This window comes from Salvelinus namaycush, chromosome 4 (assembly GCF_016432855.1).
Source record: "Salvelinus namaycush isolate Seneca chromosome 4, SaNama_1.0, whole genome shotgun sequence".
In the NCBI taxonomy this organism is placed as follows: Eukaryota; Metazoa; Chordata; class Actinopteri; order Salmoniformes; family Salmonidae; genus Salvelinus; species Salvelinus namaycush.
The window spans coordinates 20253884-20269765 of record NC_052310.1 but is presented as its reverse complement, the minus strand read 5'-3'; positions in this window follow the sequence as shown (position 1 = coordinate 20269765).

The following is a 15882-nucleotide window of genomic DNA, read 5'->3' as shown; positions in this document are numbered from 1 at the left end:
AGAAAGGGGAGGGTCCGGGGTGGGCCCCATCATGGCGGCGGCTCGGGTGCGGGACGTGGCCCCCACTCCACCATTGTCAATACCCGCTTTGGTAGCCTCCTCCAAATGGCCACCCTCCGGATTAGGGGGCAGCACCGGACTGAGGGGCAATACCGGAATGAGGGGCAGCTCCGGACTGAGGGGCAGCACCGGACTGAATGGCGGATCCTGGCTGGCTGGCTGGCTCTGGCGGATCCTGGCTGGCTGGCTCTGGCGGATCCTGGTTGGCTGGCTCTGGCGGATCCTGGCTGGCGGACGGCTCCGGCTGGTCCTGGCTGGCGGACGGCTCCGGCTGGTCCTGGCTGGCGGACGGCTCCGGCTGGTCCTGGCTGGCGGACGGCTCTGGCTGGTCCTGGCTGGCTGACGGCTCTGGCTGGTCCTGGCTGGCGGACGGCTCTGGCTGGTCCTGGCTGGCGGACGGCTCTGGCTGGTCCTGGCTGGCGGACGGCTCTGGCTGGTCTTGGCTGGCGGACGGCTCTGGCTGGCGGACGGCTCTGGCTGGTCCTGGCTGGCGGACGGCTCTGGCTGGTCCTGGCTGGCGGACGGCTCTGGCTGGTCCTGGCTGGCGGACGGCTCTGGCTGGTCCTGGCTGGCGGACGGCTCTGGCTGATCCTGGCTGACGGACGGCTCTGGCTGATCCTGGCTGACGGACGGCTCTGGCTGATCCTGGCTGACGGACGGCTCTGGCTGATCCTGTCTGGCGGACGGCTCTGGCTGATCCTGTCTGGCGGACGGCTCTGGCTGATCCTGTCTGGCGGAAGGCTCTGGCTGATCCTGTCTGGCGGAAGGCTCTGGCGGCTCCTGTCTGGCGGAAGGCTCTAGCGGCTCCTGTCTGGCGGACGGCTCTAGCGGCTCCTGTCTGGCGGACGGCTCTGAAGGCTCAGTACAGACGGGCGGCTTTGCAGGCTCAGTACAGACGGGCGGCTTTGAAGGCTCAGTACAGACGGACAGTTCAGATGGCGTTGGGCAGACGGGCAGTTCAGGCGCCGTTGGGCAGACGGGCAGTTCAGGCGCCGCTGGGCAGACGGCAAACTCTGGCCGGCTGAGACGCACTGTAGGCCTGGTGCGTGGTACCGGAACTGGAGGTACCGGGCTAAGGACACGCACCATCAGGCTAGTGCGGGGAACAACAACAGGGCACACTGGACTCTCAAGGCGTACTATAGGCCTGGTGCGTGGTACCGGCACTGGTGGTACCGGGCTGAGGGCACGCACATCAGGGCGAGTACGGGGAGCAGGAACAGTGCGTACAGGGCTCTGGAGACGCACAGGAGGCTTGATGCGTGGTGCCGGAACTGGAGGCACTGGGCTGGAGACACGCACCACAGGGAGAGTGCGTGGAGGAGGAACAGGGCTCTGGAGACGCACTGGAAGCCTGGTGTGCGTCCAGTCCGGGGCCTCCAGCGACGGCCTCCAGTCCGGAGCCGCCAGCGAGGGTCCCCAGTCCGGGGCCGCCAGCGAGGGTCCCCAGTCCGGGGCCGCCAGCGAGGGTCCCCAGTCCGGGGCCGCCAGCGAGGGTCCCCAGTCCGGGGCCGCCAGCGAGGGTCCCCAGTCCAGAGGCGCCACCAAAGTGGGGGGAGCCAGAGGTGGAGCAGGGTCTGCGTCCCGCACTGGAGCCGCCACCGAAGTAGATGCCCACCCGGACCCTCCCCTATAGAATCAGGTTTTGCGGCCGGAGTCCGCACCTTTCGGGGGGGGGGGGGGGGGGGGGGAGGATACTGTCACGCCCTGGCCATAGAAGGGCTTTTATTCTCTATTTTGGTTAGGCCAGGGTGTGACTAGGGTGGGCATTCTAGTTTCTTTATTTCTATGTTTTCTGTTTCTATGTTTTGGCCGGGTATGGTTCTCAATCAGGGACAGTTGTCTATCGTTGTCTCTGATTGGGAATCATACTTAGGCAGCCTGTTTTTCCACCTTAGTTGTGGGTAGTTGTCTGTGTTAGTGGCCTGTATAGCCCTAGTCAGCTTCACGTTCGTTTAGTTGTTTCTTGTTTTTGTTGGCGACATTCATAAATAAAAAGAAATGTACGCTCAACACGCTGCACCTTGGTCCGGTCATTTCCACCCTGACGACGGTTGTGACAAGTGTACAATTCCTTCCATCATGTAAAGAGAAACCACCTTCAACACCTACTTGATTGCACACGACCAGATGAACAGCCATCGGAGGAAAGCCAAGCACCACCGGAACAAGTAAGTAGCTAGCTAGCATTTTTTTGGTTCTTTGGATTTAAAAAAATTATTTAATGAATGGACGAAACACGGACCAAAGTCATATACTGTCCATTAGGCTATTCGATAATTTTCGCCATAATGACTCTTATGGCTAAAGCTGGGTTAATGTGAAAATAATCGATGATAAATAGGAACAAAACACTTAAATAGCACTATTGGTGAAACTAAATATAATTTCAAATAATTATCTGTTTCTTTAAATGTGTTGTACACAGGACAACATTCAACCCGATCATCTTCTAGCTAACTCCAGCATCACTGATCAGCAACTCCATACATCTGACTCAGATGAAGGGCAAAGGGGCATTGACCAACGTGGAGCTGTCACAGTGCAACAAGTAAGTTACTCGGTTGGTGGCAATCTACTGAAATTGACCATATTTTTTTAAGTACTTCGATTTACTAATAGCATTCATAGTCAGTCTTCGCAACCACTTCTCCTGTCACAAACATTATACTTGTCATGAACTAGTAATGTCCAGCCTCAGGATACTACATTCAATGTAACATTTTTTTTTTGAATCTGACAACACATGCCACTGCTTTTGTGATAAATGCCAGAGCCAAGCATCGTCTCTTACAGGTAAGATGCTTTTTCTGAACAGAGCACATCATTTGGTTTGTTACATTATGCAGAGCATTTTGTAGTGGTTCAGTGATGGTGGAGTTCATTCTCAGTGCTAGGTTGTCCACCTTACTATTGTTGATCCCTTATGTCCTTATGTTAATGAATATGTCATAAGAACATCTGAATATCATAGGTATACATGATTGATGACATCCCCACCTCTCTCTCTCTCTCTCTCATTTTCAGAAAGGCGTGAATGACATTGTTGCTGGGGTACAGCAGTATCAATCATCACTATTGGACAACCTCAGGAAGCAGATGGAGGCAGTGCTAAAGATGGATTCAGGAAGCACATCAGGGCAACTTGAAAAAGATGCAATGGATATATTTGACAATTTCATTGGGCCTTTTGCTGGCGTTGCAACAACATTTAGACAGGACAGTGTTATTAAGAAGCAGTTTAGCTGTTTGGATGCAGAGGAAATTCACATTGTTCGAACCATATGCAGGATGAAATGTGGAGGATCAAAAGACCTTTTCATCAAAGACAAATTATTTTATTATGTACCATTAGTCAAAAGTCTAGAACAGTTCTTATCACAACCAAGGATTTAGTCTATGGTTGAAAAGGGACCCCAGATGTACAGGGGAAGGTTTATTCATGACATTGTTGATGGTGCTCTTCTAAAATCACAACCCTTATTTTCAGAGAAACCAAATGCATTGCAGATTGTTCTGTACATGGATGAAATAGAGATCTGTAATCCACTAGGATCCTTAGCATCAAAAAACAAGTTGTTAATGGTGTACTGCACCCTAGGAAATATACATCCAAAATACAGGTCTAAACTGGCTGCTATCAGGCTACTTGCCATGGCTAGATCAGCAGACCTCTGTCAATCTGGTGTAGATGTAATATTGAATAGAATCAAGGAAGACATGGATGCATTGTACAGTGGGGTTAAAATGCTAACTATTAATGTGGAGAAAACGATATCTGGTCTCTCTCTGGAGACACCCTGGCACAACATGAACTAGCAGGGTGTAAAGAGGGTGTGGGCTTTGCCTACAGTAAGTGCAGACACTGAGTGTTCTTTTGAGGACATGCAGTCACACTTCAATGAAGATGCACATACTCAAAGGACATTGGAGAAGCATGTCAGACAGTGTGAGGAAATAGAAAAGGCACAGACTGACTTGCTTCGCAACAACCTTGAGAACAAGATATGGGATTAATAGACGGAGCAAGTTAGTTGAATTCTCAGCCTTTGATATCATGCAACAAACTCCGCAAGACATTATGCATGTAATTCTGGAGGGCATAGCCCCATTGGAAATCAAATGTGTTTTGAATCATCTTGTTGTGTCAGGACAGATTGATCTGGACTCAGTGAATTCTGCTGTTCTTGGTTTCCCTTATTCCCCTCTAGATGTTAGAGATCGGGCCATCCCCAATTTCTGTTAGTACATTAACGTCAAGTGATGGTAAACTAAAACAGTCATCTGGGCAAATGCTTGTCCTGCTAAGGATATTGCCATTTGTTTTGGAGAGTTTGGAAGTCAATGCATACAGTATATACGACTGATAATTGAGCTAATAGAGATTGTACAGATAGTATTTGTTCTTTCCATTGTGACTGTCTAGGTTGAAGTTACTCATTGAAAATCATTTGAAGCATTGGAAGGAGCTTTTTCCAGACCGCAGTGTTACACCTAAACAGCATTATATGATACATTTGCCATCACAGATAAAGTCATTGAGTCCAATGGTTAGACATATGTGTATGTGGTTTGAGTCTAAACATTGTTTCTTTAAACAATGGGCTTCCAAGCTCAATTTAAAAAAAATATTTGTACATCTTTGACCAATCAGAACCAAATATATGAAAGCTGCCAAAATGTAGACAGTTCAATGCACCCAATTGTTTCAAATGAAAGGGAGATGGGACCTGTATCAGAGGTTAAAGATCTACAATATGTATGTGGAAAATTGAGGGACTTCCTAGGTTTCAATGAAGTAAACCATGCTGTATCAGTCAAATGGCTTGTAATTAATACAACTCAGAAGTCCATGATCTATGCCAAAGTACTGAATGGTAATATGCCAATATGACTGGTTAAAAACATATTTCTTGTTGATTCTAGGCTTTATTGTTTGCAATATCAACCATTTCAAAATATACGCTTTGATAGAAGCATCATGGCTTATCAAGTTGAGGTCCCACACTTTGCACAGGCCACTGAGTTAGTGGATGCTGAAAAGCTGGTTGATTTTACCTCAATATTACACAATTAGCAACAAGAGCCAAACTTATGTACAAGTCAAATACCGTCTTGGGGAAGTAATAGAATTGTACAACAGTTGAAATGACTCAGTGTGTTCCCCAGATATTAATAGTGTACTGTCTTTGTTCTCTACTGTATTTTGTCTACATGACTGCTGTGCTGTGTGTAAGATTGACAATAAAACAGTGAATTCCATTTGGTCATTATCTGTTCTTAATATGAGAAGAGATGAAAAAGATAAGATCCTTGAAATAAGAAATTCAGACTTTGACAAAGCAGTTTTGGACTTGTCAGTGTTGATCAAATGGCTTTATAATTCTGTTAATTATAGTTTCGAGCATTAAGTTACTCAGAACCAGTTACACAATCTCAGTAACAAGTTATATAATCTTATTAAGATAATTAAGCACAAAAAAGCTTGAAACAAGTGAAATGCTCCAACATAAAAACTGGCTGATAAGAAGAAATATCTTGTCAGACAAAAAACAAGCATATATTGCCTTGATTTAAGATATTTAATCTTACTTAGATTTCAATTTTTGCAGTGCAGACCTGGATTAACATCAACTGTTCAGAGGAGACTGTGAATCAGGCCTTCGTGGTCGAATTGCTGCAAAGAAACCACTACTAAAGGACACCAATAATAAGAAGAGACTTGCTTGGGCCAAGAAACACGAGCAATGGACATTATACCAGTGGAAATCTGTCCTTTGGTCTGATTAGTCCAAATTTCAGGTTTTGGTTCCAACCGTCGTGTCTTTGTGAGACGCGGAGTAGGTGAACGGATGATCTCTGCATGTGTGGTTCCCACCGTGAAGCATGGATGAGGAGGTGTGATGGTTGTTACCAACAAGTGAGGTCTCGAACTAAAAGCTACAGTACATGAACACACTTACCGCTGGCTACTATATGGAGACAAACAATTTTTTTTTAATGAGCTGTGAAAAAAAGAGTGAACTATTTTCCAATGCTCATTAGACTGGCCCAAGCCAACCCCAGTGAATAGGCCATGTTGTATATGGTACATTCTACTCTCTCTTTCTTCTTGTGTGTGTAGGAGCTACCACTGTACTGTATAGGGGGTCTGCGCTTCTTCTGGGACAACAAGTTTGACCATGCCATGGTGGCCTTCCTGGACTGTGTGCAGCAGTTCAAGGAGGAGGTGGAGAAGGGAGACACGGGATTCTGCCTGCCCTACAGGTCAGTCAACTAGTCTAGCAGACATCATCGAACTATAATTGTAATCATCTATGGATTATCCTGAGAGACCAAGAATTAAGCTGTCAAAAGCTTACCAACTTCAGTTATTTGTGTAATTTTGGTAAGTTATACAACTAAATTTATTAGTTTATCTTTCTTCATTTTTCTAATTCATAAAAAAACCAAATCACTCCTTTTCGTATTCAGATTTGATAAATTCGTTCCCTTGTTTCTTAATATTTCATTTATTCTACTTTCCTGCACTAGTAACACATCTGACAGAATGATTTAGATGAGTATTTGGATTAGATTTTATTGAGGTGTTTTATACAGGTGTTTCTGTAGATTTGAGGAACTGCTGAACACTGTTGGTTTAGATGTTTCTGGATACAATACTGCCTCCTAGTAGTACTGCCTCTTATTGGAACCCTCACAGATTCCAAGGTAGTAGTCCTCATTTGGGCAGCAGGTGGTTTAGCAGCCACTGTATGTCTGTCTGTTCAATCCAAAAATACAAAAGAGCGACAGACTCAGGTCCCTTGGTGCATCACACCACAGATCGCGTCACGTAGCCAGCCAGTACAGTGCCTTTGAGCCGGTGCTTGGTGGAGTCATAGACCCCCCGTCTAGAGCTCTTGGAGGAGAGCTTGGCACAGATCTCGCTGTGTTTCTCCAGGCGACTAGGATCAAAGCACCGGCCGCAGTGCTCACACTGCTTCAGCTTGGAGTTGGCTGCACTCATCCCAAATCGATGTTTCAACACCACCTGAATGAATGGATGTTATCAGATGGGCCAAATAATGGGCAGCTGGGCAACAGACACAAGATATACAACATGTACAAACCAGAGGAGGCTGGTGGGAGGAGCTCATTGTAATGGGTTCATTGTAATGGCTGGAATAGAATAAAAGGAACGGTATCACACACATCAATTACATGGAAACATGTTTGATTCCGATCAATTCATTTCATTCCAGCCATTACAACGATCCTATCCTCCTATAACTCCTCCCATCAGCCTCCTCTGATACAAATGCACGTGATCACCAACACTACACTAGATCAGCAGTTAGCATGGCTTTGGAATGTCAAGCTACTTTACCTGTCTGTCCTCCTTTTTCTCTTCCATGTTCAAACCCTTCTTGACTTCCTTTGGCTTGTTCACAGTGTATCTCGTGGCTGTCTGCTTTGGCTTACTTGACACACTGCTTTCTTCTCCATTTCTCCTCACCTCTTTAATCCTTTCTTCCTCTTCTTCCTCTTCTTCGTTATCTCTTATCATCTCCCATAGGTCAGAATCCACCTTCATCAGGCAGATCTCCTTGATGAACTTCTCCACCTTTTTTCTCAACCGCTCTTTTGCGTATTTCTCCTCCAAAGCCTGAGCATCCATCTTGGCCCCACTCTTAATCAGTTTCAATTCTTGGGTGACACTGATCAGCTTGGCCTTCATACATGCCATCACCTGCTCAGCCTCTGAGTTAAAGACGTCCCATACCATCTCATCGGGGCACGGCGGTAGATCCTGTACAGTTAGGGTCTGAGTCTTGAAATGAACGTGTTTCTTCACAACCTGCCTTCTGTACTTTGAAGCAGCAGGACGAGGGCTGCCCTCTGGTCTGACTGGCTGGAATGGCTTCTTCTTGGCATCATTGTTTGGCACAGTGACTCTGGCTCTAATGGGAGGCAGTGGCATCTTGGTGACCATATTGGCTCCATGGACTTCCTTCAATGGCTTGGCACTATGGAGGTAGATGTCTTTCACCACGCATGTTTGATCCCTCTTGGTACGGATGGGTTGCAGTGGCTTCCGGATGGGAGGAACAGTAGCCTTCCCTGACTGCTGAGATGTTGGAGCTGCATGCAGTCCTTGACTCTTCCCATTGCAGATGGACCTCTTCTTCTGCAGGACTGGGATTCTTGAGGGAGGATGTGGTTTCTTTTCCACAGCCTTCAAACTGGCAAGTCGCTGCAGAGCACCCTTTCTTTCTTCAGTCAACTCCAGTACTGGGATTCTGGAGATGTTTAAACTGTTTTGTTTGAGCGCAGGAAGCTTCTCAGTGGCCTTGGGTTGAGGTGGCAGCGCAGGCTGAATGGAGTTGCTACTGGCAGCTCTAAGGTTCCCTGTTAAAGTATTATCTTCCTGTAGCGACTGCAAGAATCTCCTCCTCATCAAGGAGATTGACAGTGACATTCTTCTAACCTCGTTCTGCAACTAAATTTTCGTCTAGAAGAACTTTCTATATTTTATTGTGATCTACTGTGTTAACTATATCTCAGGAGGAATCTGCTACATTGTCTTGGATACTAGTGTTCTATTTTCAGCAATCAGACGCCAGAATGTTCAAACAGAACATTTGGAATTTATTGATCAGTTGTGACATCATAATTAGTTCACATATAATGAGACTTCTAGAATCTCACACACTTATGTGGATGTGATGTCATAATAGACCATAATATACTGCCCAAAATGGTGAATGTGACCTACCTGTGTTGAACTGCTTGCCCTCATCTCATATTTAAACATGCCACTTTTCTTTGAGGTGAAACATATTACTGAACTCTCTGAATTGTCAATTTAAAGATATTTTGCCAATTAATTCATTACTAAATTTAGCTAACATAGTTAATTCAGAGAATCTTACCTTTGCCTTGGCAGTCTTGTCCAGATCATCATGGCGTTTGTAGTTCTTTATGATAGCCACATTAGCAGCTAATTAGCAGTTCATTTTGGGGGGCTAAATACAGGCAAATATACTGATAAATCACCTTGTCCTACAGATATTTCCATGATTATAAAAACGTCACACAAGGGTAAGCCTACATGAAACACATCCCTTATTTTAAATATTTCTAAAATTCCCTATGGGGAGAAATGAATGTTGGAAAAACAGTTGGAACCATTTCCTTGTTTGACTGCTATGTTTTATCGGTATTATGACTCATACTGTGGTACTCTATTGTACTTACACAAATAACTGGAGTTGGTCAGCTTTTGACAGCTTAATCCTTTGTCTCTGCATGATCATTTGCCTCCAACTAGTCACTAGCATGAGAAATGTGCAGATTATTTTGTTTTAGCGTACTGGCCTTAGATTTAAAAAATTTGGGTATTAGCAGCTGTAGATGTTGCACCAGTTTCTTTCATACCCCTCAAGAAATAAACACTTGTGGGTTTGAGTTTTAACAAACCTTTTTCTGTTATGGTTCAGGATGGATGTCGAGAAGGGCAAGATTGAGGACACGGGAGGCAGCGGCGGCTCCTACTCCATCAAGACCCAGTTCAACTCGGAGGAGCAGTGGACCAAGGCGCTCAAGTTCATGTTGACCAACCTCAAGTGGGGTCTGGCGTGGGTGTCGTCTCAGTTTTACAACCGATAGAGGAGGAAGATGAGGACTCACCCTGGGTGTGCCCCTTGATCCTTCTAAAACCACAATTTCGTCACAATGTGTGACTCTGTAAAGTAGTTCTTCTGCAATGCTCTCCTTGCTTCCCTATGATGTTTTGAGAGGGTGGGGAGAAGACTGGAGGAAGGACTTTTGAGATTCACCACTGGTGTGAGTTCCAATCCAATAAGTCTTGTTTCCTTGTTTGATTTCCATATTGACAATTTGAAAGGATAAGATAAATACTGTTAAATTGTACACATTCAAGTCCACCTAGACTCATAAGTGTTATGAAGAGAGCTATCTGAGACTTTTGGAGCACATTCCAGGATTGAGTCCTAATAGTAGCTAAGTGGCTTCTGGTTGTGTCTTTTCCATCCTATGCACATAAGAGAGAATAAAGTAGATGTCACACGTCAACATTTTGATTTATGACCCTATGTCCTGCTGACGTGTGCATGCCCATATTTGGGCTTCCGGTCCGGACATCCTGGTGGAGAAGTGACCATGTGTTTGTGCATCCTGTTCCTGTTCTCACGGCTTAGAGTGCGAAAAGAGTTTTATGATGTCTTTGAAGTTGTCATGATGCTTGATGTCTAGGTACCTGGTTGAACGGGGTGGGGGGATGAACATTTCAAAGAGTAAGCATTTCAAAGAGTAAGGCCCCCATATTGCCCTCAGGGTTGTTGTCTATGAAACACAAATGTCCTGGGGTATTGGGCTTTGCAGACGCCTTATAAAGCCCCAGAACAATAAATGCGTAAGACTGTACATGATTTTAAAAATCACCATGGATTTTGTGATCAGTGGCAAAGCAGTGATGACTGTAGCAACGGAAGCAGGACCTCGGAAGCAGGACCTCGGGTGGCACATAGAGCAAGGGTATCAAATGGTATCAACAAGACTTGATACCATTTGTGTCCATTGCATACTCTCGCCCGTATGTCGTACATGATTCATGATTTGCTCCATTTTTAGCACACGCTCTACAATAGCCCCTGTATTGTGTGTCGTGTAGAACGTTACATTGTTCACATTATTTTCAATAATTTGATGCATAACATTTGTAAGTTCTCTCAAAATAAAAAATGTATTTATTCTCTCTAACATCGTAGACACATAGTTACCCATAGCTTTACGTCTAAATAACAAAATGTCACTCGGTCTCTTGGGATTTATTGAGCCAGAAAGTCATCACATCAGCCACCACAGCTTCCCGGTATTTATTGTCGTCCACCAGGGTGTGTCGGATTTCTTTGAGTTTCTCGTGGATGTAGATTGCCTCCTTCAGTTCATGTAGGAAGGCCTCGGTTACCCCGTAAACTCTAGGGATAGACGGCACAAGACCCATAGACTCCAGGGCTCTGACCAGCGCTGGTATAAACCTGCAGGACCACAGTCTTTTCACCAGCTCCTCAAAATGATTGAAAAAGTAGTATCTAGGCGGGTCGTATAGGCACGGATGACGACGCTGGCTGGGATGATTGATCTCACAGCCGATGCATTCTTCTTGTATATATTCTCCAATCACCACGTCTAAAAGTGTAGCTACAGAGGCCTTGATGGTGTCAACAAAAATAGTACTGACCACCCCATCAAACACATCCTCAGGCTGTGTAAATGTATGTGGTGTCGAGGGTCTTGCCAAGGGGGAGTAGAGTGTCGGGCTGCGAGGCATAGAGTCCTTAGTGTCGGGCCCCCATGACGTATCGGAGTCCTCGTAGGTGGTATGGATATCCATGGTATATGATGAAATGAACAACTGGCTGCTTTTTTCCTTTTAAAAAGGGAGGGGGGCAATTGATTCTATTATTGGGAAATATATAGAGTTCAACTTATGATACAACTCAAGCAAGAATTTATAAAAAAGCCTTTCTCTCAAAACTGAGGACTGCCAGCCAACTGCTGGAGAAAAGAAATGGCGGGAGGGTGGTGCGGCTTCTCCTACAAACACTGTTATTTTATCTTAAACATCAGGTGTACGCCAATCCCAGCTTAGTAACGCATGCAAAGATTTTTTGTAACAGTATTTTTATTGGAATTTCACAATTTTCACCCATATTAAGAGATACAACAACAAAGACAAAGCAAAAAAACAGCACTCACTTACACATACCTGCATATATATATTTTTTCACATACATACCTACATACACACACACACACATACACATATATATACACACCATTTTCCTCTCCCCGCTCGGCGCTTCTCTCACCCCATCCCAAACAAAAAAGCTCAGTTTAAACCAAGAAGTTAGGTTCCACATGTAACAGTATAACTTTAAACCGTCCCCTCGCCCCGACACGGGCGCGAACCAGGGACTTTCTGCACACATCAACAACGGTCGCCCACGAAGCATCGTTACCCATCGCGCCACAAAGGCCGCAGCCCTTGCAGAGCAAGGTGCAACACTACTTCTAGGTTTCAGAGCAAGTGATGTAACTGATTGAAACGCTAGTAGCGCGTACCCGCTAACTAGCTAGCCATTTCACATCCGTTACACTCACCCCCCTTTCAACCTCCTCCTTTTCCGCAGCAACCAGTGATCCGGGTCAACAGCATCAATGTAACAGTATAACTTTAAACCGTCCCCTCGCCCCGACACGGGCGCGAACCAGGGACCCTCTGCACACATCAACAACGGTCGCCCACGAAGCATCGTTACCCATCGCTCCACAAAGGCCACGGCCCTTGCAGAGCAAGGTGCAACACTACTTCTAGGTTTCAGAGCAAGTGACGTAACTGATTGAAACGCTAGTAGCGCGTACCCGCTAACTAACTAGCCATTTCACATCCGTTACACACACATGGAACGTACAGTGTAATTCTGAAATACATAGATCACCACCATTCTAAGAGAATCCTTGCAGCATAATAGCTGATACCTCAGGTTCTAGGTAATTTAGATAAGGTTCCCATACTTTGTAGAACTCATCTGTTTTAGAATGCAATGTACATGTCAGATATTCCAGTGGCACCCATTCAAATAGTATCTTATGCCAATCTTTAATAGAAGGAACCTTATCACTAATCCACTGTAAAAGGATGTTTTTCCTCGCTGCGAAGGTAAGGATGTTGTAAAGCCTCCTCTTACCCACAGAAGTAACATGCCTACTAGGGAGACCTAACAGTAAAGAAACTGGGTCCAATTCTAGATCAACCCCTAGGATCTTTTCAATTTCTTGCTGAACACCAGACCAGTATCTTTGTATATTGGTACATGACCATAAACAATGTGTTAGGGTGCCTGTATCAGTTGTGAGCGGACCAAGTAATTGGGCGTCACTCTAAAGCGGGAAGGTGGAACAAACGAGTCAGGAGTAGGTTTTCTTGATTGAACAAAGTTCTATATTGAGGGCATTTGGTCAACACAAACACTCCAACATAATCAATGAAAATCTCCAAAGGAAAAAACATACATCTTCTTCTCCAGATCAAACAGGAACACAATACGATTGTCTTTAAACTACAACAAAAGTCTCAGGATTGTCACCGTCCTAATGGTTCTTCATAGATCTCTCCTCCGTCTCGGTGGCCATCTTCCAGAGATAGTTCTTCCCCCATCTTCTGCTGGTTCCATACTCTCTCTTATAGGGGAAGGAGAATATCTCATTAGTAGTGTCAGCTGTGCTCAATTGCCTCTGGTTACCTTGTCTCCCATGCCTTGTTGGGCTACCATCCGTGAGCCCAGCCTGCCCTCTGGTGGTCCTTCCACACAGTTTTACATTTAAGACACTGAGGAGAAGAGGAAGAGGGGCTAAAAGCATGTCTGAGATTTGGGGATATATGCAATCTGTGTATTATTCTTAATTGGATTGCTCTAGTACGATTACATATTGTTTTTGCATATCTCCAAATGTCCTCCCACATCTCTTCGTCAATAGTAACAGACAATTCTTTCTCCCACACTTGTTTCACCTTCTGTGTGTCGACAGCAGAAAAGGACCTTAAAGCATCATAAAACAGACTTACAGACATTTTCCTTTGTGGGGAAAAAAGCATTCTTTCAATGACAGACATATCAGGGTTGCCAATTAAGGTGGTGCTCTTCAGAATATAATGTCTTACTTGTAGGAAGCGGAAAAAGTCCTGCTTTGGGAGTCGATATTTATCGACCATCTGCTCAAATGACAAAATCTTATCAGCAAATAAGTCATTTAGTCTGCGTATGCCCTTATTAAGCCAAATGTTAAAGCCAGCGTCCAGCAATCCTGGACCAAAATCTGGGTTGTTAAGAATTGGGGTAAGAGCAGAGGTTAGTTTGGACCTTCCCAGGAAATGTTAAACTGACCTCCATACTTTGAGTGTGTTAAGTGTAATAGGATTATTGCAGTGACCTTCTACAGACTTGAAACTTCTGAAAAATAAAAGATCCTGTAAGGGGTATTTTGAAAGAGAAGTCTCAATGTCTAACCAAATAGAGGAGTCATCGTTTGTGATCCAGTCAGAAATATAACATAGGTCCCCTAGACCAAATTTATTTAGAGCAAAGAATAGGTAAGACCACTCCACACGATCAATGCTTTCTCAGCATCTAGGGAGAGCACAAGACCATCCATAGCACTTCGTTGGTAGGCTTGAATTACATTAACTTCTTGACGCACAGATCCCTTTAGCTGGAACAGATCCCTTTAGCTGGATCATTTTCGTAAACAACCGCTGAATTGCAGAGCGCCAAATTCAAAACAAATACTAAAAATATTTATAATCATGAAATCACAAGTGAAATATACCAAAACACAGCTTAGCTTGTTGTTAATCCACCTATCCTGTCAGATTTTGAAAATGTGCTTTACAGCGAAAGCAATCCATGCGTTTGTGAGTTCATCAATCACTAGACAAAACAGTAAGAACAGCTAGCCGCAAATTAGCTTGGTCACAAAAGTCAGAAAAGCAATAAAATTAATCGCTTACCTTTGATGATCTTCGGATGTTTGCACTCACGAGACTCCCAGTTACACAATAAATGTTATTTTTGTTCGATAAAGATTATTTTTATAACCAAAAACCTCCATTTATTTAGCTTCGCCTCTCCCACGACGTTATTCCTCTCTCCTATAGCCTCCACCACAATTACATACACATGGCCAATTATGCAAGGGCAGACGAGGGCAGACGGAAATTCCAAAAAGTATCCGTAATGTTTGTAGAAACATGTCAAACGTTTTTTATAATCAATCCTCAGGTTGTTTTTAACATACATAATCGATAATATTTCAACCGGACGGTATACTATTCAATACTACAGAGAAAGAAAATGTCGAGCTACAACTCTAGCGCGCATGAACTAATCAAAGGACACCTGACGCGTTTTGATAAATCTCGCTCATTTTTCAAAATAAAAGCTTGAAACTATGTCTAAAGCCTGGTCACAGCCTGAGGAAGCCATTGGAAAATGAATCTGGTTGACACCCCTTTAAATGGAGGATGGGCAGGCAATGAAACAGGGATTTTTCCAAATAAAAGGCACTTCCGGGTTGGATTTCCTCAGGTTTTCACCTGCAAAATCAGTTCTGTTATACTCACAGACAATATTTTGACAGTTTTGGAAACTTTAGAGTGTTTTCTATCCTAATCTGTCAATTATATGCATATTCTAGCATCTGGGCCTGAGAAATCATCTGTTTACCTTGGGAACGTTATTTTTCCAAACATAAAAATTGTGCCCCCTAGCTGAAAGAGGTTAAGAAGCCGCCTGACATTGTTGCATGACTTACCGCCCTTAATGAAGCCAGTTTGGTCTCCTTTTACAATTAGTGACAGTGAGTCCTCTAATCTTGTGGCTAGAATTTTAGAAAGCAATTTTCTATCCACATTCAGAAGGGAAATTGGTCTGTACGTGGAACAAGACTCTGGACTCCATGTGTAACTCTGTGTTGTTGGCTGTTCACACTGCTATGCTTTATCTTGGCCAGGTCGCAGTTGTAAATGAGAACTTGTTCTCAACTAGCCTACCTGGTTAAATAAAGGTGAAATAAAATTAAAAATAAAACATTTTTCCTTTTTGAGAATAAGTGATATGTTGGCTTCTCACAGCATTTGAGGGAGCTGGTCATTTGAAAATGAGTGGTTAAACATATCACGCAATGACTCAAGGATCAGGCCAAGGAACTCTTTATAGAATTCACTACAAAACCCGTCTGGTCCTGGGGCCTTACCAT